Source organism: Gorilla gorilla, chromosome 19 (assembly GCF_029281585.2).
Source record: "Gorilla gorilla gorilla isolate KB3781 chromosome 19, NHGRI_mGorGor1-v2.1_pri, whole genome shotgun sequence".
NCBI lineage: Eukaryota > Metazoa > Chordata > Mammalia > Primates > Hominidae > Gorilla > Gorilla gorilla.
Genome location: NC_073243.2, coordinates 35,703,627 through 35,730,320, shown reverse-complemented (window position 1 = coordinate 35,730,320; position 26,694 = coordinate 35,703,627).

Below are 26,694 nucleotides of genomic sequence, written 5' to 3'. Positions count from 1 at the left end.
GGGAAAGGTATGAAAGCTGAAAGAACTTCAAGGCAGGATTTAAAGAGCCTATCATCTCTTGTCATAGATAGCTCTTATTATTTTGAAATACGTCCCATCAATACCTAATTTATTGAGAGTTTTTAGCCAATATCACACAGAATGGGCAAAAACTGGAAGCGTTCCCTTTGAAAACTGGCACAAGACAGGGATGCCCTCTCACCACTCCTATTCAACATAGTGTTGGAAGTTCTGGCCAGGACAATCAGGCAGGAGAAGGAAATAAGGGGTATTGAATTAGGAAAAGAGGAAGTCAAATTGTCCCTGTTTGCAGACGACATGATTGTATATCTAGAAAACCCCATTGTCTCAGCCCAAAATCTCCTTAAGCTGATAAGCAACTTCAGCAAAGTCTCAGGATACAAAATCAATGGGCAAAAATCACAAGCATTCTTATACACAAATAACAGACAAACAGAGAGCCAAATCATGAGTGAACTCCCATTCACAATTGCTTCAAAGAGAATAAAATACCTAGGAATCCAACTTACAAGGGATGGGAAGGACCTCTTCAAGGAGAACTACAAACCACTGCTCAATGAAATAAAAGAGGATACAAACAAATGGAAGAACATTCCATACTCATGGGTAGGAAGAATCAGTATTGTGAAAATGGCCATACTGCCCAAGGTAATTTACAGATTCAATGCCATCCCCATCAAGCTACCAATGACTTTCTTCACAGAATTGGAAAAAACTACTTTAAATTTCATATGGAACCAAAAAAGAGCCCACATCGCCAAGTCAATCCTAAGCCAAAAGAACAAAGCTGGAGGCATCACACTACCTGACTTCAAACTATACTACAAGGCTACAGTAACCAAAACAGCATGGTACTGGTGCCAAAACAGAGATATAGATCAGTGGAACAGAACAGAGCCCTCAGAAATAACGCCACATATCTACAACTATCTGATCTTTGACAAACCTGAGAAAAACAAGCAATAGGGAAAGGATTCCCTATTTAATAAATGGTGCTGGGAAAACTGGCTAGCCATATGTAGAAAGCTGAAACTGGATCCCTTCCTTACACCTTATACAAAAATCAATTCAAGATGGATTAAAGACTTAAATGTTAGACCTAATACCATAAAAACCCTAGAAGAAAACCTAGGCATTACCATTCAGGACATAGCCATGGGCAAGGACTTCATGTCTAAAACACCAAAAGCAATGGCAACAAAAGCCAAAATTGACAAATGGGATCTCATTAAACTAAAGAGCTTCTGCACAGGAAAAGAAACTACCATCAGAGTGAACAGGCAACCTACAAAATGGGAGAAAATTTTCACAACCTACTCATCTGACAAAGGGCTAATATCCAGAATCTACAATGAACTCAAACAAATTTACAAGAAAAAAACAAACAACCCCATCAAAAAGTGGGCGAAGGATATGAACAGACACTTCTCAAAAGAAGACATTTATGCAGCCAAAAAACACGTGAAAAAATGCTCACCATCACTGGCCATCAGAGAAATGCAAATCAAAACCACAATGAGATACCATCTCACACCAGTTAGAATGGCAATCATTAAAAAGTCAGGAAACAACAGGTGTTGGAGAGGATGTGGAGAAATAGGAACACTTTTACACTGTTGGTGGGACTGTAAACTAGTTCAACCATTGTGGAAGTCAGTGTGGCAATTCCTCAGGGATCTAGAACTAGAAATACCATTTGACCCGGCCATCCCATTACTGGGTATATACCCAAAGGACTATAAATCATGCTGCTATAAAGACACATGCACACGTATGTTTATTGCGGCATTACTTACAATAGCAAAGACTTGGAACCAACCCAAATGTCCAACAATGATAGACTGGATTAAGAAAATGTGGCACATATACACCATGGAATACTATGCAGCCATAAAAAATGATGAGTTCATGTCCTTTGTAGGGACATGGATGAAATTGGAAATCATCATTCTCAGTAAACTATCACAAGAACAAAAAACCAAACATCACATATTCTCACTCATAGGTGGGAATTGAACGAGAACACATGGACACAGGAAGGGAAACATCACACTCTGGGGACTGTTGTGGGGTGGGGGGAGGGGGGAGGGATGGCATTGGGAGATATACCTAATGCTAGATGACGAGTTAGTGGGTGCAGCGCACCAGCATGGCACATGTATACATATGTAACTAACCTGCACATTGTGCACATGTACTCTAAAACTTAAAGTATAATAATAATAATAATAAAAAGAGCCTATCATCTCTTGTAGATGGAGGGTAGGTCAGGTTGAAAATTAAGACCAGAATCTGATTATGAGAGCAGTAGCATTGTAAATAAGGCTCAATTCACCATCCCCGCAAGTATACTACACCAAAGTCAGGGAGTAGAATCCTTGATTTTCTAACAACAGAAATGTTGATATTCATATGGATGTCCTTGAGAACACTGAAGCCCCAAATTCTCCTCTGGGAAACCTCTGGGCTTTCAGAACTAGCCCAGTTCCCACTGGTAGAGATAGCAGCTACTCAATGACTATAAAACATGCAGAGTTTCACATAAGGTAGCTGTCTCTCAAGTTAATACATATCCTCCTACAGATTTGCACATACCTTCCCTTGTAACTTCTCAGCCATCTACTCTCCTCCTCCCTATTACAGTCTACAAAGGCAAGGTGATAGATTAAGTCCAGGCCCAAGTCCATGTCACATAGTTGCAACTGATTCATGAACACACTCCGTCATTTCCTCATTCCCTGAGTACATAATCAAGAAAGATATACTTAGCAGCTGGCAGAAGCTTTATATTGATTTATTCACTTATTGAGGAAGAGCAATGATGATGGGAAAAGCCTAGAAGCTCCTAAAATTTTCCTCAACCCTAGATAAGATAGTAAATCAGGAGTAAGACCACATTCTGAGTAGAATGGTAGAGATTAGTAACATCTACTAAGACATAAGGGATACAGAAATGTTGGTTCCCAGTGTATCTTTGTTTAATTCATCAGTGTAGTCCTTGGAATAAAAAGATAGATTATAGCCAATAACTATGAGCTGCTATAAACCTTACCAATTGCTTCAATGGCAATTGCTGTGCTGGAAGCCAGTATCTTTACTAGAAGAGATTGGCACAACCTTTTGACATGCAGCTATTAATCTGGTGACTGTCTTATCTTCAGTCTACAATGGGAGGAAGGATCCCCTTGAATGTATAGCAGTAGCACTATGTATTCAGACTCTTGCCCCAGGGCTATACTAACTTTTCTGCTCTGTCACAAAGTAAATCCAAACTTTCTTTGATCAGCTTGACATTCCACATAACATCACGCTGATATCATTGACATCATGTTAATTAAATCTAAGAAGTTGCATATGGCAAGTACACTGGTTTCCTTGGTAAGACACGTGTGACACACCATAGGAAATAAATCCTACAAATATTTTAAAAGTCTGCCATATTGATGAAGTTTCTAAGCATCTGACAAAATGGGGCATGCCCAGCCATCTCCTCTTAAGTAAAAGGCAAATCACTGTACCTTGCACTTCCTAGATAGACAAGTCATTGTATCTTTCATAGTTCTTGGTAGGCATCTTTGGACTTTGGATACAGGACATACCTCCCTTGGGAATACTGTTCCATCCTATTTGTCAGATAACTTGGAAGGCTACCAGTTTTCAGTGGGTGCCCCCAACAGAGGAATACTCTAAAATAGGTTCAAAATGCCTTTTGAGCATAGCCCGTGGTGCTACAGGTAACCTTGATGTGACAGCAGTGCAGAGTCTCTGGAAAGCCTCAATAGAGTTTTTGAGCAAAGTCATGCCATCTGCATCAGAGAATTAGTTATCATTCCAAAATAAGCTCCTGGCATACTACTGAACTCTAACAGAAACTAAGTGTATGACCATGGGACATCAACTGACTATGTGACCAGAGATGCTTATTGTGATGATTAATTTTCTGTATCAACTTGACTGGGCCATGGGGTGCCCAGATATTTGTTTAAACATTATTTTCGGTTCTGTCTGTGAGGGTGTTTCTAGATGAAACCCTCATCACTAGTAATTTCTCATATGAAGTTCCCTAAATGTGGGGGAACCTATCTGTCTACAAACTAGCCACTCTCCCCTCCTCAACTTCTGGGTCCACTGGTATTTTTCCTGATTCCTTCTGTTGTAGCAACATTGCTTCTAACAATAACAGATTATCTTAAGGCAGCACCAATTGTACCACAGAAAACATTCTTGCATCCTTTGCCCTGACTTTGGGAATGTACAGCATTTCCAACTTGGCCCTTTGGCTGCATCCTGAAGGCTGAACAGCTTCTAGTCACTACTTCTGGCTTTGGAAGTTTCTCAAATATAGATTTCTAATGGTCTCCTTGGCTCAGGACACACGTCATTTTCTCCGTTTCTTTTTGAGACTCTATCATCATGCTTGAAATGAGGGAAGCCCTCTCCCTCTCTTGTAGTGGGAATGGGGGTGGGAAGTGGAGGTGGATTCATAGCATACCAGCATTTATCTCCAAGGAAACCCTCTCCTTCACCTTTTCAACCTCAACCCTTTGATGGTCATGAAGTATTCATTGGGATAAGAGTTCTAGAACACTTTCTTTGTACATCTGCGTAGGTGGTCTAGTAGTTCACTTCAGCAAATGTGAGTGATTTATACCCATGCCCCCTCAAATATTTTAAGACCTCATGCTAAAACTGTGACAGAAAAAGTCCCTTATTAACATCATTTGACATCAGATTTTGTTCATTTATGCATATATTTTTCATTTTTTATTAAGCAAGTGTTCTATGCACCATGGTAGCTGCTGATGATGCAAGGATAAAAACGATAGGGTTTCTGACCTGTAACGGTCCAGAGTTGAATAAATTGGACCCTGAGAACAAGCATTTAAGGACCTCTTTTCTAATTTTCTGGAGTTTAGCTGGGCAGACTGTCCTAGGAGAAGATCTGCTGTCTTTGCATGCTGCCTGCATAAAACATCTTTGGAGATTCTGTCGTTTATTCAGTGTTTCTTCTAAGAACATTTCAGATAAGATCAGAATGGCCTCAAAGCTTATCCTGTTTAACATCTCATGTGGGTGTTAAGTAGTTAGAACTGATAATTCCTCTGTACTGAATGCTGCAGTTCTTGTCTCTCTTTAATCTTTGGAGTAGTGGGCATGGCATTGATATTTATTGAAGGCTTCTCAAGTGAATTTAAAATGTAGCCAGGGTTGAGGTTTATCCCCAAAACACATGCACATGTGTGCACACATATATGCAAGCACATCAGCAAGTTATACTTCTGCTCAAGGATTCTAATCTAGCTTCTATGATAATTGGGGGAAATATCAATTATTAAATCCACAGAGATGACATAAAGTACAATTCAGGCAACATCACTTCATTGTTATTTTGAGGGGTCCATTGCTCACATATTCATTCCACATTTATCTTCTGTCAGTCCAAAGGTAGAAATACCTGATTTTGCAAATGTTTCTCTTTCCTGTAGAGGTAAAAGGAAAGATAAGACCAGTCCTATTCACAAAGAAATGAGAAAGTATACTAAAAATCAATATTCTTTTAATGACCTAGAGCACCATTATTGCTTCCTTAGACAAAATTTGTAGTAATGTTTCTACTTCACATTTTTATTGCAGAGTAAATTTGCTGAAAAGACTATAGTGAAAAATGATATTCAGCCTTAAGATATAAAACTTTCTTAAGAGTGGCATCATAGGATTACAAAATATTTTAGCTAGCATTCCTCTTCATAATTCTAATTTTTCCTCATGCTATTTTAATATGACCTTGAAGGTCAATGGAACTTCTAATGAAAAAATCCTAGAAACTCAGAGTGTTTTCTGTAATAACTATGGTTTTCTTTGTTATAACCCTATTAACTGATTTTTTTTGCAACTCTATTAATGTAATAACTGTGTTAACACAAGTGCCTGACACTATCTGTTGCTCTGCTCTTTTATGGCTTTTTACAATCGGTTTCTAATACAGTCATGCACCACATAATGATGTTTCTATCAATGATGGATCACTTATACAATGGTGGTCTCGTAAGATTATAATGGAGCTGAAAATTCCTATCACCTAGTGATGTCATAGCTGTTATAAGATTGTAGCACAATGCGTTACTTTTTCTATGTTTAGATACACAAATAGTTGCCATTGTGCTGCAAATTGCCTACAGTATTCAATATACAGTAACCTAATGTACAGATTTGTAGCCAAAAAGCAATAGGCTATCCCATATAGCCTAGGTCATTTACTTTGTATAGATCTAAAGGAATAAAAATTAAAGCTATAAAAATTAAAAACCAAGCTATAGCATCTAGGTTTGTGTAAGTATATTCTATGATGTTCACACAGTGACAAAAATCACCTAACAAAGCATGTCTCAGAAAGTGTCCCTGTCATTAAAGGACACATGATTATGTTTGTTGCTTTGTTATTGATTGTATTTATAAGTATCTCATATCTGCCTGCATTCATTTATTTATTAATTCCCCAAATATCTACAGACTATTTGTATTAGATATACAAAGGTGAATAGGATGTAATGCTTCCTTGTGCTGTAATACCACTTTGCACATACTTCTTTCATAGCCAAATTTAGTGGGCTGTTCAAGTGAATTTATCTGATTCCTAGGAACTCTGTGTTATGTCTCTTGGAAGGCCCACCCCTAGTATTTGTGGGCCAAAGCAAGAATCCAAATGGAAGCCCATATACCACGTATCTAAATATTTTAAAATTATACATTAAGTGATCAGATCTTTCAATAAAATATGCTCTTTCCTTCTACCTTGCCAATATATTTTCATAAAAACAAAATGATAAATACATGGTAAGCTATGGTTTCTGTATGACTGGAAGACAGCAGATATCAAAGATGACTGGATTTAATTATTTTTTTGCATATGTCTAGGTTTTCTGTCAATGGGCTGCTGCTGTTTGGATGAGTAATACAGACACATAATTCATAAATTATTGTCTATTTATTCCATTAAATTTATTTTTCTTGCCTTTATTTTAGCAAAATCACTAATTATGTTGTTGTAATCAATATTTTTAAGTAATTTGTATTATATTAAAAGGAATGATCTAAAGGAATAAAACTTAAAGGTAAATGCAAAGTATAATTAGAATGTTTTTACAACAATGTAATGTATTTAAGAAAAATAAAAATAAAATCATAATTATTTTGTTTTCAAAAATGTTATTACATTATTCAAAATTATAAAATCTGATTCAGAAATATCAGAATTTTAAATAAAATTATTTTTAAAACCTGAAATTCAATTTCTGTTTTAAAATTTTAATTACATACCATTTAATATTTTTAAAAACCATTTCAATTTTAGTGTTCAAGATTCTTCTCTCTGCAATGTAAAGAATTAGTATTAATTTTCACACATATTACATTTAGATCAACATATATGCAAATGTGAAATAAATATAAATTATTTAATATTAAAAAATGCTTATCAGCCAAGCAACGTTAGCTCTGAAACTTTTTGCTCTTGGAGTTACTAACCTAGTAGATGTAAACCTGGATGATGTAAACCAGTGGGTTATCACTGACACCTCATGAAAATGAAGTCAGTACAGAAGAAAGCAAACATACAGAGACAGTGTCCTGACAATGTTACTTGAAGTTCTGAATCTGGTTGTGCTTGAATATGTACCCTCAGATTTTTCCAGTTCTCTAAGTCAATACATTGCCTTATTTTACTTGTCAGTTTGAACTGCAACCAAATGAGTACTAATATTCTAATACTCTTTTTTTTATGTACCAGGAGCTCTGATAGGCTCTAAGTATAAAAAGATGCAACCACCCTTGCATCTGAACAACACATGTCCTTACCCTGGGTCCTGTGCTGTAGAGATAGCTGCATATCATGAACACTATAAAGGAAATTCAAGTTTACTGAAGAACACATGGGTGTCTGTTACTCAAGCTCTGATGCTTAGCATTGGCTCAGAATGATTTATAACCCTAAATACCCACTCTCATGACCAAGTCCTTCAGGTCCCGGAGAAATGCATTTTCTGTTTCTTGCCCTTATATCCTTGAAAGAAGAGGTGATTGTGTCCAGTGCCAAGTAGGATTGTGTGCTGTGCCACTGCTAATGCCAGAGAGGAACAGGCGTTCAGAGCACAGGGAGGATCTGAATGTCACTCAGCACAGATTAAGCTGTGGATTCCTTTCTTTCAGATAACATGAACACTATATATTTTTGCATCCCAGTAGTGCTGAGTGTCCCTTTCTTACATTTCTATGTGTTTGACAATGTTGTTCCAGAGACACTCATCAATGGGAGGGGAATGGTTCCCACAGAATAATTGAATTACTATAGCCAGAAAAATGAGAAAAGATGCTAAAGAAGCAATATAAAAACTATTTGCTCAAAAGTACACAACAAATGTTTGTGGAACAAATACATGTACAAGTTAATATCATCACCTGCTCAGGGAAATGGAAAACAACTAATGGCAACACACTGTGATGTGACTTACAATAAAAAAAAAAATGTGCAAAATGCAGTGGAGACTTGAGGAAAGGAGTGGACACTCCTCCCAAAAAGGTGAGGCAGGGAATGGGAAGGAAGGTCAGACTGACAGAGTCTAGAGAGTGAACATCTTTCATATCATCCAAAACATCCTACTTGTTCCACTGATCACCTTTGAAAAATTGAAAACCTCTGAGTTTCATCGTACTGCACTGCTAGGCTAGCCCCACCATTTCTTTGTCCTGTATGCTACTTTTATTTGGTTTTACCTCCATTTTGCTTGAGTACACTCACAAGGAATTCCTTAGAAAGAGTGTATGGGAGGTTAATATTATAAGACTCTGCATATCTAAACATGTATTCTGGCCTCCCTTATGATTCTGGTTTGTCTTTGTATATAAATCCGGGTTCAAATGATCTTTTTACAATATTTTGGACAGAGGTTTTGTCTTTGTCTTCTAAAATCCGATATTATTCAAGACATGTCTCATTTGGGTCTGATTCTTCTTCTTTTTAAGTACTCTGGGTTCCTTTTTATTCTTCCTTTTGGAAGCTTTTACATATTTTTTACTTATACTTTAGGTTCCAACATTTTACCATGGTGTGCTTAGGTGTGAGTCTTTTCTCATTCATCTTACTCAGTACTTGATTGGTCCTTTCAAATATGAAAGATTCGAGTGTCTCTTCAGATTGGGGAAATGATTATATATTTTCTTTGGTACTTTCCTCACCTCCATTTTCTCTGTTCTCTCTTCCTGGAATGCCTATAAGCCAAATGTCAGACTGTCTTAGAAAGATACTCTATGTCTCTTAGTGTTTCTCTCATATTTTTCTTCTCTTTTTTTCTTTTTGTTCTACTTCATAAAATTGGTATGGCTTCATGTTCCAGTTCTTCTATTGAATTTTGTTTTATTCTGGCCAACATATTTTTAGTTTTCAGGAAGGGTTTTTCTCTTATTCTTTTTCTTTTTCATAGCACATAGCTTTTCCTTTAGGGATATAACAGAATTCCAAATCTCTTTGAGGACATTACAAGGGGCTTGGATTGTTTAAGGTCCTCCTGTCTCTTGGAGTATTTCTGTTTCCCCCAAGGACCTGTCTGTTCATGTTTTCTTTCTTCTTGGTGTTGTTGGTTTTTGTCATGTGTGTTACGGTCCTTGTTTGTAGTTTATATTTAATAATTAGGAAGTGAGAGGACTGACTGGGAGCTCTGTTCACACTGGTGAGGCTGTTCTACCAAGAGGCTTGCCTTGAATTGAGAAAGAGGAACTACCCGCTCACCAGGAGTTTGTCACAACAAGAGGCTTTACTCTGGGTCATGATATTCATTTTAGCAGAGTAGTCCTTCTCAAGTATTTTTTTTACTTTATTTGAAATAAAGATATCAGTTATCTCGCCTGATATAGTTGGAGCTCAGCCAACTCCTTGCCACCTCTGCGTGCAGGGATAGGGGAGGAAAGCCACTGGCATAGTTCTTTTGTTGTCAGACTCTCGGTAAGCTCCACTCCCTCCCTGGTTTTAGCCTCCTTCTCAGTCTCTTAGACTCTTAGTCTTTTTATCTGTTGGATCCAAGACTGGAGGTTCTCTGGGCATCCCCCTCCATCAATGCTTCCACAAAATATTCTGGGCTAAGGGTTTCTTTACCAGATTCTACCAATCAACACCCTTCCTCCACTTTCTGTCTTTCAAACATTTGTCAAAATCTCTAATCTAATCAAGTCTGTCTTCTCATTCTCTGTATTACTATGAGTTTATTCCTTCTTTATTCTTTTACTACCATATTAATGGAGTCTTGGGGTACGGAAGGATATTAAGAAACACATATATGCAGTTGTCATTATGAAGGTTCTGTTACTTTTGCAACAATTACAGCAATTTTTTAAACTAGTTGAGAGAAAAAGATAACTGGAAGAGAATTTAAAAATGTTTAGCATTCCAATACAAACCACAACTAAAATAGTATATTTACTGGTAGAGCCCAATATGATACATAAATAAAAACGCTCCTTTTTTATATTTAAGATGATAGTATTAGGGCATGTACATGGGGTTTTCTTTATGTAAAGATCATGAATTTGCAGACACTTTCACTTGCTCCTGCTTATAACCAGGAGCACATTCATTGTCAGAACTGCAGTTAAGGGGAAGGGGCACCATTTGTGACCATAAGAGATTGGGGCTTACAACCAACCTGAGATCAAACCAATCACTCTGGCCTTCAAGCCACTAGGATCTCACAAAGTGAACTCATTAAGAGTAGTCCTTGGTTCAGAACTGCTGTGGGTTAAATGTTTGTGTCTCCCATGAATTTAAATGTTGAAATCTTAACTGTCAAGGTGATGGTTTTGGAAGGTGGAGCCTCTTGGAGGTGATTAGGTCATTAGGGCAGAGTCATTGTGAATAAGATTAGTGCTCTAATAAAAGAAGCTTAAGGGAACTTATTTGCCTATTCTGCCATGTGACACACAGTGAAAAGACACTCTCTCTTAACCAGAGAACAGGGGCTCACCAGACACCAAATCTGCCAGTGTTTTGATCTTGTATTTCTCAGCCTCCAGAACTGTGAGAAATAAATTTCTATGGTTTATAAGCCACCCCATTTATGGTAGTCTGTTATAGTAGCTTAGACAGACAAAGAGCACTATGGAGTAAGAAAGTGGAGTGAATTTATTTCTCTCCTCTTTCTATAGTTTTGACAAGTTTATTCTAGATTGAGTTTTTTTATTCTACCTACTATGGCATTGTTGCTAGGGATACAGGAAGATGTATACCATAATGTCTCAAGTGCTGGAAGATTATCTCCAGTTCTCCAGAAAAAAAAAAGAAAAATCAAGTACATAGCATAATTTTACTTGGCTATCAAAAATGCTCACATATAAGGAAAGACAAAAAGATTAACATTCACTATAAATTCTTTTCAGTTTGTCAGCTTTGGAGCAGTAAGAGAAGGGGCTGAAACTGTCACTGTCTTGAGCTTCTGCACAAAGTAATGTACAACTGTGGAAGCAAAGACACTATTACAATTGCATTCAGTCTGGCTTCCCACAGTCATGTATTTTCAACATTATTGATTAGCTGCCTTCAAAACAAATTGTGGAGGAAAGTATAGTGAAAAAGGAAACTTTTCTAGTCTATAAGTAACTGAAGTAACTCCTGGGAGTTTTATATGATCCAATTTTAAGTTCTTTCTAAGTTAGTTATGATTGAGATTTATGCTTAGCATTTCTTTGGAATATCTTATTAAATATAATATATTCACTGAAAGTGAGAAAGAAGCAAGTAAACTAAAGCTTTGCGCAGGAAATCATACTTTTGGTAGTCAAAATATGAGAACTACCAGACCCCAAATAAATTTTTATGCTACCCTACTGAAATAGGAGACTGCAGGACTTATTTCCTGGTCCCAACAGGATAAAATGAAGAAACTGGCCAGAACCAGCAAATGGCACCAAAGGCAACCTTTAGTTGCCCTCGCTGCTCATCAGCATAAGACACTCCCACCAGTGCCATGACAGTTTACAAATGCTACAGCAACACCCAGAAGTTACCACCTCTTTATTCTAGAGTTTTCTGAATAATCTGTACCTTAATTTGCATGTAATTAAAAGTGGGTATAAATCCTGCTAGCCAACAGCCACATGCCACTACTCTGGGTGCACAGCCTATGGGTTAGCCCTGTTCTGCAAGGAGCAATCACTCTTCTGTACACTGACACTTCAATAAACCTGCTTTCTCTCACCATTGGTTCACTCTTGAATTCCTCCTGAGTGAAGCCAAGAACCCTCCTGGACTAAGCCCCAGTTTGGGGGCTCATTTCATCTGTATCACTACTGCATTGTATGGTAGAAAAAGCACAGTCTCAAGACAGATTTAGGCCCTGGGCTCTGGTACTTACTGATCACATGACTTGCGGCAACTTACTAAAACTTACTAATATATATATTCACAATTAACATGATTGTTGAGCATTGAATTAATAAGGTATATACACTATCATTACTTTGATTTTAAAAAAAAATTCTCCTTTCGGACCAGGCACAATTGCTCATGCCTGTAATCCCAGTGCTTTGAGAGGCTGAAGTAAGAGGATTGCTTGAGGCCAGGAGTTTGAGACCAGCCTGAGCAACATGGTGAGACCTTATCTCTACCAAAAAAACTTTAAAAATTAGCCAAGTATGGGTGGAGCCAAGATGGCTGAATAGGAACAGCTCCAGTCTACAGCTGACACAGAAGACGGGTGATTTCTGCATTTCCAACTGAGGTACTGGGTTCATCTCACTGGGGAGTGCCGGACAGTGGGTGCAGAACAATGAGTGCAGCGCACTGTGCATGAGCCAAAGCAGGGCGAGGCATCACCTCACCCAGGAAGCGTAAGGGGTCAAGAAATTCTCTTTCCTACTCAAAGAAGGGGGTGATGGATGGCACCTGGAAAATCGGATCACTCTCACCCTAATACTGCGCTTTTCCAACAGGCTTAACAAATGGCACACCAGGAGATTATATCCCGCACATGGCTCAGAAGGTCCTATGCCCACAGAGCCTCACCCACTGCTAGCACAGCAGTCTGAGATCAAGCTGCAAGGTGGCAGTGAGGCTGGGGGAGGGGCACCCGCCATTGCCGAGGCTTCAGTAGATAAACAAAGTGGCTGGGAAGCTCGAACTGGGTGGAGTCCTCCACAGATCAAGGAGGCCTGCCTGCCTCTGTAGGCTCCACCTCTGGGGGCAGGGCACAGACAAACAAAAGACAGCAATAACCTCTGCAGACTTAAATGTCCCTGTCTGACAGCTTTGAAGAGAGTAGTGGTTCTCCCAGCATGCAGCTTGAGATCTGAGAATGGGCAGACTGCCTCCTCAAGTGGGTCCCTGACCCCCAAGTAGCCTAACTGGGAGGCACCCCCGAGTAGGGGCAGACTGACATCTCCCACGGCCAGGTACTCCTCTGAGACAAAACTTCCAGAGGAATGATCAGGCAGCAGCGTTTGTGGTTCAACAATATCCACTGTTCTGCAGCCACCGCTGCTGATACCCAGGCAAACAGTGTCTGGAGTGGACCTCCAGCAAACTCCAACAGACCTGCAGCTGAGGGTCCTGACTGTTAGAATGAAAACTAACAAACAGGAAGGACATCCACACCAAAAACCCATCTGTACGTCACCATCATCAAAGACCAAAGCCACAAAGATAAAACCACAAAGATGGGAAAAAAACAGAGCAGAAAAACCAGAAACTCTAAAAATCAGAGCGCTTCTCCTCCTCCAAAGGAATGCAGCTCCTCACCAGCAACTGAACAAAGCTGGACGGAGAATGACTTTGATGAGTTGAGAGAAGAAGGCTTCCAAAGATCAAACTACTCTGAACTAAAGGAGGAAGTTCAAACCAATGGCAAAGAAGTTAAAAACTTTGAAAAAAAATTAGACAAATGGACGACTAGAAAAACCAATGCAGAGAAGTCCTCAAAGGACCTGATGGAGCTGAAAACCACAGCAAGAGAACTACGTGATGAATGCAGAAGCCTCAGTAACCAATGCAATCAACTGGAAGACAGGGTATCAGCAATGGAAGATGAAATGAATGAAATGAACTGTGAAGAGAAGTTTAGAGAAAAAAGACTAAAAAGAAATGAACAAAGCCTCCAAGAAATATGGGACTATGTGAAAAGACCAAATCTACGTCTGATTGGTGTACCTGAAAGTGATAGGAGAATGGAACCAAGTTGGAAAACACTCTGCAGGATATTATCCAGAACTTCCCCAACCTATCAAAGTAGGCCAACATTCAGATTCAGGAAATATAGAGAACACCACAAAGATACTCCTCGAGAAGAGCAACTGCAAGACACATAATTGTCAGATTCACCAAAGTTGAAATGAAGGAAAAAATGTTAACGGCAGCCAGAGAGAAAGGTCGGGTTACCCACAAAGGGAGGCCCATCAGACTAACAGCTGATCTCTCAGCAGAAACTCTACAAGCCAGAAGAGAGTGGGGGCCAATATTCAACATTCTTAAGGAAAAGAATTTTCAACCCAGAATTTCATACCCAGCCAAACTAAACTTCGTCAGTGAAGGAGAAATAAAATACTTTACAGACAAACAAATGCTGAGAGATTTTGTCACCACCAGGCCTGCCCTAAAAAAGCTCCTGAAGGAAGCACTAAACAAGGAAAGGAACAACTGGTACCAGCCACTGCAAAAACATGCCAAATTGTAAAGACCATCAAGCCTAGGAAGAAAATGCATCAACTAATGAGCAAAATAACCGGCTAACATCATAATGACAGGATCAAATTCACACATAACAATACTAACCTTAAATGTAATGGGCTAAATGCTCCAATTAAAAGACACAGACTGGCAAGTTGGATAAAGAATCAAGACCCATCAGTGTGCTGTATTCAGGAAACCCATCTCACATGCAGAGACACGCATAGGCTCAAAATAAAGGGATGGAGGAAGATCTACCAAGCAAATGGAAAACAAAAAAAGGCAGGGGTTGCAATCCTAGTCTCGGATAAAAGAGACTTTAAACCAACAAAGATCAAAGAGACAAAGAAGGCCATTACATAGTGGTAAAGGGATCAATTCAACAAGAAGAACTAACTATCCTAAATATATATGCACCCAATACAGGAGCACCCAGATTCATAAAGCAAGTCCTGAGTGACCTACAAAGAGACTTAGACTCCCACTCAATAATAATGGGAGATTTTAACACCGCACTGTCAACATTAGACAGATCAACGAGACAGAAAAGTAACAAGGATATCCAGGAATTGAACTCAGCTCTGCAACAAGCAGACCTAATAGACATCTATAGAACTCTCCACCCCAAATCAACAGAATATACATTCTTCTCAGCACCACACCACACCTATTCCAAAATTGACCACATAGTTGGAAGTAAAGCACTCCTCAGCAAACGTGAAAGAACAGAAATTATAACAAACTGTCTCTCAGACCACAGTGCAATCAAACTAGAACTCAGGATTAAGAAACTCACTCAAAACCGCTCATCTATGTGGAAACTGAACAACCTGCTCCTGAGTGACTACTGGGTACATAACGAAATGAAGGCAGAAATAAAGATGTTCTTTGAAACCAATGAGAACAAAGACACAACACACCAGAATCTCTGGGACCCATTCAAAGCAGTGTGTAGAGGGAAATTTATAGCACTAAATGCCCACAAGAGAAAGCAGGAAAGATCTAAAATTGACACTCTAAGATCACAATTAAAAGAACTAGAGAAGCAAGAGCAAACACATTCAAAAGCTAGCAGAAGGCAAGAAATAACTAAAATCAGAGCAGAACTGAAGGAAATAGAGACATAAAAAACCCTTCCAAAAATCAATGAATCCAGGAGCTGGTTTTTTGAAAAGATCAACACAATTGATAGACCGCTAGCAAGACTAATAAAGAAGAAAAGAGAGAAGAATCAAATAGACGCAATAAAAAATGACAAAGGGGATATCACCACCGATCCCACAAAAATACAAACTACCATCAGAGAATACTATAAACACCTCTACGCAAATAAACTAGAAAATCTAGAAGAAATGGATAAATTCCTCGACACATACACTCTCCCAAGACTAAACCAGGAAGAAGCTGAATCTCTGATTAGACCAATAACAGGCTATGAAATTGAGGCAATAATTAATAGCTTACCAACCAAAAAGAGTCCAGGACCAGATGGATTCACAGCCGAATTCTACCAGAGGTAAAAGGAGGAACTGGTACCATTCCTTCTGAAACTATTCCAATCAATAGAAAAAGAGGGAATCCTCCCTAACTCATTTTATGAGGCCAGCATCACCCTGATACCAAAGCCTGGCAGAGACACAACCAAAAAAGAGAATTTTAGACCAATATCCTTGATGAACATTGATGCAAAAATTCTCAATAAAATACTGGCAAACAAAATCCAGCAGCACATCAAAAAGCTTATCCACCATAATCAAGTGGGCTTCATCCCTGGGATGCAAGGCTTGTTCAACATATGCAAATCAATAAGTGTAATCCAGAATATAAACAGAACCAAAGACAAAAACCACATGATTATCTCAATAGATGCAGAAAAGGCCTTTGACAAAATTCAACAACCCTTCATGTTAAAAACTCTCAATAAATTAGGTATTGATGGGACGTATCTCAAAATAATAAGAGCTATCTATGACAAACCCACAGCCAATATCATACTGAATGGGCAAAAACTGGAAGCATTCCCTTTGAAAACTGGCACAAGACAGGGATGCCCTCTCTCACCACTCCTATTCAACATAGTGTTGGAAGTTCTGGCCAGGGCAATCAGGCAGGAGAAGGAAATAAAGGGTATTCAATTAGGAAAAGAGGAAGTCAAATTGTCCCTGTTTGCAGATGACATGATTGCATATCTAGAAAACCCCATTGTCTCAGCCCAAAATCTCCTTAAGCTGATAAGCAACTTCAGCAAAGTCTCAGGATACAAAATCAATGTGCAAAAATCACAAGCATTCTTATACACCAATAACAGACAAACAGAGAGCCAAATCATGAGTGAACTCCCATTCACAATTGCTTCAAAGAGAATAACATACCTAGGAATCCAGCTTACAAGGGACATGAATGACCTCTTCAAGGAGAACTACAAACCACTGCTCAATGAAATAAAAGAGGATACAAACAAATGCAAGAACATTCCAAGCTCATGGGTAGGAAGAATCAATATCGTGAAAATGGCCATACTGCCCAAGGTAAATTATAGGTTCAATGCCATCCCCATCAAGCTACCAATGACTTTCTTCACAGAATTGGAAAAAACTACTTTAAAGTTCATATGGAACCAAAAAAGAGCCCACATTGCCAAGTCAATCCTAAGCCAAAAGAACAAAGCTGGAGGCATCACACTACCTGACTTCAAACTATACTACAAGGCTACAGTAGCCAAAACAGCATGGTACTGGTACCAAAACAGACATACAGACTAACGGAACAGAACAGAGCCCTCAGAAATAATGCCGCATATCTACAACTATCTGATCTTTGACAAACCTGAGAAAAACAAGCAATGGGGAAAGGATTCCCTCTTTAATAAATGGTGCTGGGAAAACTGGCTAGACATATGTAGAAAGCTGAAACTGGATCCCTTCCTTACACCTTATACATAAATTAATTCAAGATGGATTAAAGACTTATATGTTAGACCTAAAACCATAAAAACCCTAGAAGAAAACCTAGGCAATACCATTCAGGACATAGGCATGGGCAAGGACTTCATGTCTAAAACACCAAAAGCAATGGCAACAAAAGCCAAAATTGACAAATGGGATCTCATTAAACTAAAGAGCTTCTGCACAGCAAAAGAAACTACCATCAGAGTGAACAGGCAACCTATGGGATGGGAGAAAATTTTCGCAACCTACTCATCTGACAAAGGGCTAATATCCAGAATCTACAATGAACTCAAACAAATTTACAAGAAAAAAACAAACAACCCCATCAAAAAGTGGGCGAAGGATATGAACAGACACTTCTCAAAAGAAGACATTTATGCAGCCAAAAAACACATGAAAAAATGCTCACCATCACTGGCCATCAGAGAAATGCAAATCAAAATCACAATGAGATACCATCTCACACCAGTTAGAATGGCGATCATTAAACAGTCAGGAAACAACAGGTGCTGGAGAGAATGTGGAGAAACAGGAACACTTTTACACTGTTGGTGGGACTGTAAACTAGTTCAACCATTGTGGAAGTCAGTGTGGCGATTCCTCAGGGATCTAGAACTAGAAATACCATTTGACCCAGCCATCCCATTACTGGGTATACACCCAAAGGATTATAAATCATGCTGCTATAAAGACACATGCACACGTATGTTTATTGAGGCCCTATTCACAATAGCAAAGACTTGGAACCAACCCAAATGTCCAACAATGATAGACTGGATTAAGAAAATATGGCACCTATATACCATGGAATACTATGCAGCTATAAAAATGATGAGTTCATGTCCTTTGTAGGGACATGGATGAAGCTGGAAACCATCATTCTCAGCAAACTATTGCAAGGACAAAAAACCAAACACTACATGTTCTCACTCATAGGTGAGAATTGAACAGTGAGAACACATGGACACAGGAAAGGGAACATCACACACCGGGGACGGTTGTGGGGTGGGGAAGAGGGGAGGGATAGCATTAGGAGACATACCTGATGCTAAATGATGAGTTAATGCGTGCAGTACACCAACACGGCACATGTATACATATGTAACAAACCTGCATGTTGTGCACACGTACCCTAAAACTTAAAGTATAATAATAATAAAATTAAAAAAAATTAGCCAAGTATGGTAGCATGTTCCTGTAGTCCTAGCTGCTCAGGAGGCTAAGGTAGGAGGATGGCTTGAGCCAAGGAGTTCAAGGTTACAGTGAGTTATGATCATGCCACTGCACTCCAGCCTGGGTGACAGAGCAAGACTGCCTCAAAAGAAAAAAAAAAGAAAAAGAAAAAGAAAAAAAAGTAAAGAAATGTGTTTTCCAGGAGGGTCAGCTTATCAATTGAAAGATAGAAGAGGGGAGATTGATACATGTGTAACATTTTGAATGAGTGACATAATAATTACACTGTTCTGATGATTAGGTTTATATTTAGCCATAGATCAGGATTATGACAGACTATATAGAAGAGTAAGTACTACAAAACAGGAAGCTGTTCTTTCTCTTTATCTGCACTCAGTAAGTACTTGTTGAGAGAATTAATATATTTAATTTGAATGAATGATGTATGGTGTCTAGTATACAGCAGGATCTCTCAAACTATTTGGTAACTATAGGTTAAACTAACCTCATGTCATATGAAATTGAGAACATTTCTGCCCCAAAACATCTAGGAACATTGATTGTCTCTTATTTGCACTATTTTTTAGAGAGAATTTTTTTGTTAAAGATGGGAATATGGTATTATTAAAGGGATTGAGAACCATGGTCAAAAAAATGAGTTATGACTGCAAATGTAATACTAATATCCAGGGAGATCAACTTATAAATTCACTTTTTGTATTCTTGTCATTATTTTATCATTACTATTATTATTATTTATTTTAAGAAGTTCTGCCTTCATTGAAACAATAATGATCCTGAGTTAATGATGAGGTTTTTAATTTCTACATAGATGTTTGGATTTCTCACATTCTTGAGTTTCATGGCAGAAACCCAGGTTCAGCCAAAAACTTTATTTGCTAATATTTTAAATGGAACCATCGAATCTACTTTAGCAAATGATTTGCTTTCAGAATTATGTCCTTAAATACAGCATTGTAATAACTTTTAATTTTCTAAAATATATGAGAACACACTCTTAGAAAGTTAAGGGAAATGTCAGTAAAATAAGTCAGATTCTTCCAAGTTATTTTCATTTTCCCTTCAAAGATACATCCTTTGCTGATACCATTATCTCAGGTTGTCATCAAATGGAATGACCGTTCTTCTCATTTGTCTCTGAATAACAGTCACTCCCCATGAGTCCTCAAAGAACTCTCTCCACTCTGTTTGGAATCCTTTTACCTGATTGATTTGTAGTAATATGAACAGTGATGGCATATTGGGACGGTGAGAGTGGTCTCACACCTCCTATAACAAGAGCTGTGCTTTCACCTTTTTAAGCTAAATTCACATACGTGGATAATAATAGATTACCTGTTAGATTTTATAACATCTAAGTTTTGCATTTTGGCTTTCCACTAAGCAAAATATACCTATAGCGTATAGGGTTAAAAATGTAAATCAATATGGCTCTCATTTGCTGAGAGTTTACTTTGTGCCAGAGGTTTAGGTTTACTATTCACAACCCTCTGAGGTATGTGCTATGATTATTGCCATTTTACAGATTTAAAAATTGAGGCTTTGAAAAAACTTGTCAAAGTCACAGGGCAGGCAAGCAACAGAGGCAAGAATTCAAGTCATAATAGTCTGCTCCTACAGCCTCTGCTCTTAACTATTATAGCATGCTGATTCCCATAAACTGATAGAATTATCAATGACAGTTGAATCCATTACTTTGCAGTTGTCCTAAGGGTCATTCCACTAGAAAGCATGCGACATCTGACCTTGACATAGTACCACTGAAGAGCCAAACCAAAAACCATAGCACTTCTGTGGTATTGCAGGATAGGTGATTTTCAAATACAGATATGTGAGGCTTATTAAAGCATAAATTCAGGTCAGATCACAGGAGTGCACCTAGTGAAGCCCTATTTGTATGTATTTTTATGGTTTTAATATTTATTAAATGATGAAGCAACTGTCACTCTTCAAGTCAGTTTGATATCTGCCTAAAATGAAAGGATGGACTTGTAAATTAATCACCTGAACTTGGATATAAACGACCACATCTGTCAAAATCCTTGCTCCATGTCTATAGACATATTTTATTTCCAATTCATGTAGGAATTTACTTAAAACTTAGAGGATGTCTAAGACCTATTCTTGACACTTTCCTGTGTCTCATGTTAAATACGATAATGTGCACTGGGTGTGAATCTTTTAAGCTTTCTTAAGCTCCATGTGACAAGATATACACTTCAGAGAGGGATTAAAAATCCTGGAACCTCTTCTTCTGGTTCTGTGAACTCACAACAGGAAGGACATTCTGGTTTCTAGGCGTAAAAGCCTGTTTTAATGATGCTTTATATGCAGAGCCTTGGGATGCATATATTACAGGCATTGTAAAATAGAGATGGGATTAGAATGTTGAGGCTCTGGGGAAAGACTTGGAGCACAGCTGTCTTCACACAGTGACATAAACTTAGAAGAGCACCGAAGCTCAGGCAGCATCGGTCTCTCTATCCCTTACAGCTCTACATAAAACTGTCCTCTCTGATAGGCAAAGAGAGAAGAAGCAGAGATTATGCTTTCCTGTTCATAAAAGAGTTTTGTATCATTAGCTGTAATCTCAAGTCATTAACTTAAATCCATATGGCAGAAGAGCTAGGATGCACATATACTTACTGAAACCGTGCAGGAATAACAGCAGCGGCTCATTTGAAGACTGCCTTTGAATGGCCGGTATAGTTAATTATAGTTTGAATGGCAGGTATAGTTAATCGAAAATTGTATGCAAAAAAGGAAAATGGAATTAATATGTTTGTTTAATAATGACTTGTTCAAAAGCAGTGTATCAATGTCAGTCTGCTCATTTCCATGCCAATCTGCTCATTTTCTCTAATATCATTTTTTAAAGAGATGTTTTCAGATTTCATATTCATTCTCTCACTCTCTCTCTTTCTCTCTCTCTCTGGAGCAGGAATAGTCATAAAATAAGAAATGTGGAGATCATTTATGGAGTACAGAGAAAGACCTATAGTTGTTTCAGGCCTTAGAGCTGGTAAGGGGAAAAAACTGGAAGTCAAACTCTTCATCGACTGTTAATTCATAATTTTTTCTGTAATCAGGTTGGAATGAGATGTGCAGAGAGGATGCAGCCTGCATAACAATAACAGGCTTTCAGACAGAGTCCAGGCTCGGTGGTTACCTTCCTTCCTTATATAGTCTTCCCAGAGAGCTTGTACAATGAAAAGCAACATGACCAATTGAAGAATACCATGCTTTTAATCTTAATGTCAAAATCCATTTCTAGATCCATTTATAAAGCAGCAACTCAATGGATATTTCTCAGTATTTGAGTTAAGTTCAGTAAGTTCTTTATGGAACAAAAATATCTATTAATATAGCTTATCAATAACTTAAATATGAAAAAATGATACGCTCAATTGTTACCTAGAAAGTATTTGATAAAAATCCTATGTTTCCAACTTAAAACTTTAGAAATAGGATACTTTTGTAATTCGAAAAGCTAGCTCTATTCCAACATAGCGGTACATCCCCCTCAATGGGGAAACACTAGAAATATTTCCATTAATTTCAGAAACAAATCAAGGATGCTCATTACAAGTCATAACATTTAATCTTATAGCTGTTCCAGACAGTGCAATACAAATGAAACAGAAATGACAGAAAAGGGTATTGGAATGGAGAAAAATTATTTATAGTCTAAATATATTTTTGCATAAATGAAAAATATAAATTATTTACCAAACCCAAGAAAATCTACTATTAAATAAAAATTATGAGGGGCCATTTTGTTTGGGACTGAGCTCCTACCCTGTGTTCAACAGGCCAGACCAAACCAGAATGGAGTCCCTTGTGTTAGATACCTGTAATCAGGCTGAACTTTAAAATGGGCCAGTTCTCAAAAAAACAGGAGATTTACAGCAATCAATCAGAAAGGCCCAGTTTACCTGAGCTGGCACAATAAGGACGTCCTCTTTGTTTTAACCCTATAAGGGAAGTAACTTTGTAACCACCAATCTGCTTTTTGTTCCTCGTGTTTGTTTTCTTCAGCCTTCTCTTGCCTTTACAGAAAGTCCACTTCCTCTGCTCAGTTCACTGGAACTCCTATTTTATGGATGAGATGTTGCCTGATTCATTAATCACTATTAAAAGCCAATTAGATCTTTAAATTAAATTTGTTGAAATTTTGTTTTTTAGCACTACCAAGAAATCACTGGAGGCTCTAGTCCATGTGTTCTGTTCCTTTCAAAGAAGAGCCTTCTCCTCACCCATAGTGGGCTGAAAGGGAGCCTCACTCAGAACAAAGAACCCATCAAAGGCAAGCTTCCATATACTTCCGGCAGTGCATCTGCCAACACATGCACAGCCTTCGTGCCTGCTTAACGGATGTACTGCCCTTGGTCTTAGCCATAGCCTATCCCTTCCTTTGTGCACTGGCTCATATCCTCCCTCACCTAGTTAAGGACATCACTCTTGCACTTATCCTCTCCTCTCGAATTATCACATTTTCCTGCTCTGCTGGACCATTCCCATTAACATGCAAACACTGTATGGTAGCTTCCATTTCAAAAAGCCATTCCTGGGCTGTCATCACTCTCCAGCTACTGCTCAGTTGCTTAGCACCCCTTTCCAGCAAAACTCCTTTAAAAAGTTGTCTTTAACCACCTTTTGTATATTTTGACCTCTGATTATGTCTGGAACCATGCCTGTTAAGCATTTGCCCCCTACCACTTCACCAAAATTGCTCTTGCCAAGGTCACCAATGACCCCCATATTGCTGCATAGCAGAGTCAATTCTCAGTCCTGTTCTTATTCCATCTATCAACAGCTTCTGACTCACCTGGCTGCTCCCATTTTTTGAGTGATTTCTTAGGCTATGCAACACCATTTCTCTTGGCCCTCCTTATACCACACTAGCTGTACTTTGTAGCTCTTCTTCGCTGGATATTCCTCTCCTTCTTATTCTCCAAATATTGAAATGTCTCAGGGATTGGCTCTGAGACCTCTCTTCTACATACTCTAACCACATAGACAATGTCAAATAGTCACGTGTCCTCAAATATCTTCTGTAGTCTAATCACTCTAAAATTTATTATATTCCATCAATTCTAAGACACACTGTTTTTCACACTTTATTGCATTTGAAATTGGGCTGTGTCTTACAATTGATGCCCATCTTATAATCTTAGTCATCCAGGAAGGGGTAATGAAGTATTTGCTCTTATCCACACAAATATATATGTTTCCACAAAAATTTAAATATATTATTGTTTAGATTATTAGTAATTTAGTTCAGCTATATGTACAGTGGCTATTACTCATGTTGGTACCACACACAACACACTGCAACTGAATGGAGAGAAATTGCCAAATACCTTGAAAGAGATGAAAGATATTTCAAGTAAAGAGGGTCTGACCCATTTGTATGCTGTCTTCAAGAGACTCATGTCAGGGCTGGGTGTGGTGGCTCATACCTGTAATTCCACCACTTTGAGGCTTAGGAGGATAGATGGCTTGAGGCTGAGGCAGGAGGATTGCTTGAGCCTGGGAGGCAGGGGTTGCAGTGGGCTGAGGTCATGCCACTGCACTCCAGCCTGGGCAACAAAGCACGACCCTGTCTCAAGAAAAAAAATAAAAATGCAATGACACACGTAGCCTCTAAAAAAGAGATAGTGGAAAATCTACCAAGCAAATGAAAAACAGAAAAATGCAGGAGGGATTGCAATCCTAGTTTCTGACAAAACTGACTTTAAATCAACAAAGATAAAAAAAGAAGGGCATTACATAATGGTCAAGTGTTCAATTCAACAAGATGATCTAACTGTTCTAAATATATATGCACCCAACACAGGTGCACCCAGATTCATAAAGCAAGTTCTTAGAGACCTTAAAGAGGGTTAGACTTCCATATAGTAATAGTGGGAGACTTTAACACTGCACTGTCAATATTATACAGATCACTGAGACAGAAAATTAACAGAAATATTCATGACCTGAACTCAGCACTGGATCAAATGGACCTGATGCCTACAGAATTCTCCACCCCAAAACAACACAATATACATTCTTCTCATAATCACATGGCACTTAGTCTAAAATTGATCACATAATTGGAAATAAAACACTCCTCAGAAAATGCAAAAGAACTGAAGTCATAGCAAATGGCCTCTGGGATCACAGCACAATGAATTAGAAATAAAGACTAGGAAATTCACTTAAAGCCTTACAATTACATGGGAACTGAATAACCTGATCCTGAATGACTTTTGGGTAAATAATGAAATTAAGGCAGAAATCAAGAAGTTCTTTGAAACTAATGAGAACAAAGATACAACATACCAGAATCTCTGCGACACAGCTAAGGAAGTGATAAGAGGGAAATTTATAGCACTAAATGTCCACATCAAAAAGTTAGAAAGATCTCAAGTTAACAACCTAACATCACAACTAAAAAAATTAGAGAACCAAGGGCAGATAAATCCCAAAGCTAGCAGAAGACAAGAAATAACCAAAATCAGAGTTGAACTGAAGGAGACAGAGACACAAAAAATTCAAAAGATCAGTGATTCCAGGAGCTGTTTGTTTGAAAAAATTAATAATACATAGACTGCTAGCTAGACTAATAAGAAAAGACAGAAGACGCAAATAAACACGATCAATATGATAAGGGAGATATTACCACTGACTCCACAGAAATACACACAATCAGAGAATGTTGTGAACATATCTATGCACATAAATGAGAAAATCTAGAAGAAATGGACAAATTCTCGGACACATACATCCTGCCAAAACTGAACCAGGAATAATTGAATCCCTGAACAGACCTGTAAAGAGCTCTATAATTGAGGCAGTAATTAATAGCCTACCATCCATAAAAAGCTCAGGATCATACAGATTCACAGTTGAATTCTAGCAGACAGACAATGAAGACTGTACTATTCTTATTGCAACTATTCCAAAAAATTGAAAAGGAGGGACTCCTCCCTAACCGATTCTATGAGGCCAGCATCGTCCTGATACCAAAACCTGGCAGAGATACAACAAAAAAAGAAAACTTCAGGCCAATATCCTTGATGAACATCAAGGCAAAAATCCTCCACAAAATACTGGCAAACCAAATCAAACAGCACATCAAAAAGTTTATCCACCACTGTCAAGTAGGCTTCATCCCCGGGATACAAGTTGGGTTCAACATACACAAATCAATACATGTGATTCAACATAAACAGAACTAAAGGAAAAAAAATATGATTATCTCGATAGATGTAGAAAAGGCTTTTAATAAAATTCGATGTCCATTCATGTTAAAAACTTGCAATAAACTAGGTATTGAAGGAACATACCTCAAAATAATAAGAGCCATATATGACAAACCCATAACCAACATCATACTGAATGAGAAAAAGCTGAAAGCCTTTCCTCTTGAAAACCGGCACAAGGAAAGGATGCTCTTTCTTACCACTCCTATTCAACACAGTACTGGAGGTCCTGGCCAGGGCAATCAGGCAAGAGAAAGATATAAAGAGCATCCAAATAGGAAGAGAGGAAGTCAAGCTATACCTATTTGCAGATGACATGATCCTATAGCTAGAAAGCCCCATACTCTCAGCCCAAAAGCTTCTTAAGCTGATAAACAACTTCAGCAAAGTCTCAGGATACAGAATCAATGTGCAAAAATATCACTAGCATTCCTATACATCAAGAACAGTCAAGCCAAGAGCCAAATCAGGAACAAATTCTCATTCACAATTGCCATAAAATGAATAAAATACCTAGGAATACAGGTAACTAGTGAGGTGAAAGATCTCTACAAAGTAAACTATACAAACCACTGCTCAA